The sequence below is a fragment of the Austrofundulus limnaeus genome, unplaced genomic scaffold, assembly GCF_001266775.1.
Source record: "Austrofundulus limnaeus strain Quisiro unplaced genomic scaffold, Austrofundulus_limnaeus-1.0 Scaffold49, whole genome shotgun sequence".
In the NCBI taxonomy this organism is placed as follows: Eukaryota; Metazoa; Chordata; class Actinopteri; order Cyprinodontiformes; family Rivulidae; genus Austrofundulus; species Austrofundulus limnaeus.
In genome coordinates, this window is record NW_013952451.1 from 631,449 (window position 1) to 632,807 (window position 1,359).

Below are 1,359 nucleotides of genomic sequence, written 5' to 3' on the forward strand. Positions count from 1 at the left end.
AAAAACACTTTAAAATGATTTTCTTCTTATAAGTGTAAAAAATAAAATCAAAGACAAAAATTGAAATGAATATTTCACCAGGGTTACCCCTACAAGACAATGCTAGCAGTAGCCGCTAACGTCAACAAATATCCTGCACCTAACGATACAGATCGCTAGGACAGCCTAAAGTCCAGATGAGGTCCACATTAAACTACCAGTAACTTAATACTCACTACTAAATAAACGATCATTATAAACATAACCTCTAAAACAAATTAGCAGCTAACATACCTCTGAATGAAGTGATGCTGCAGGCACCGGCATTCTGCTCCTCCTGACCGCAGACAGTTTAAAATCCACTTTTTATGTTATCATTCTGTGAGCTTTCTACATTTTGCATCTTTGTGTGATAATCAGTGTTATCATATGTTGTCATAGGGTTGGGCAGAATCGTGTGGAATTATGCATCAGATAAACTTTTGCTGGTTATTATTTGGCACCTGGTGATGTAAGACGTGTGTGGTACTGACAGCCTCAGCAAATCATTAGATTCTGTCGAAAACTCATTCACCTTCATCATACGAGTCAAGTCTGACATATTTGTGAACAAATTGTTGTTATATATCTTGAAATAGGACCTAAATCCATAAAATATAGACTCTCTGCAGTAGTTTCACCCATAGACATTTTACTTCCTGCCCTCCAGCGGAGATCGCTCCGCCTTCAAAACCACTTGACTGAAACCCAGCTATTGGCCTAAAATGTTATAGTGTGACAGGGTCTTAAGGGGCTTAAGCTGCACATAGTCCCGTCATAAAACAATTTCAGATAACTAGAATATAAGTGTGCTAAAGCCAAATAAATGTAAAATCTGCCTGTTGTTGAACTGACCTGCTGCTGCTCTGCTGCGCTCTCATCTTCATCATTTTCACCATCAGAGCAGAAGCTGACTGTTACATTAGCAAGATGGATATATGACCGAACGAACGTCCMCGTCTTTTTTTTATCATCGCTGTGGGTAAAAATACATGAAAAAATTTTTTCTCCGACAACTTGGGTGTGAAAAAAACTACGGTTGTTAAATCTGTGCTCTGCGTGACCTGCAGCGGGAGGGTGAAATTTTGAGGATTTATGGTGCGTTCACACCGAACGCGATTTCAGCGTCAGGAGCAGCAGGTTTACATACAAAGTCTATGGTGGACGCGCTTCAAGCAACGTCGGGAAGTTCTGCGGCGCCTCAAGCGCGATTAGAGCAGCGCGATTTGGACGATTTGGACGCGCCGCAGAACTTCCCGACGTTGCTTGAAGCGCGTCCACCATAGACTTTGTATGTAAACCTGCTGCTCCTGACGCTGAAATCGCGTTCGGTGTGAACGC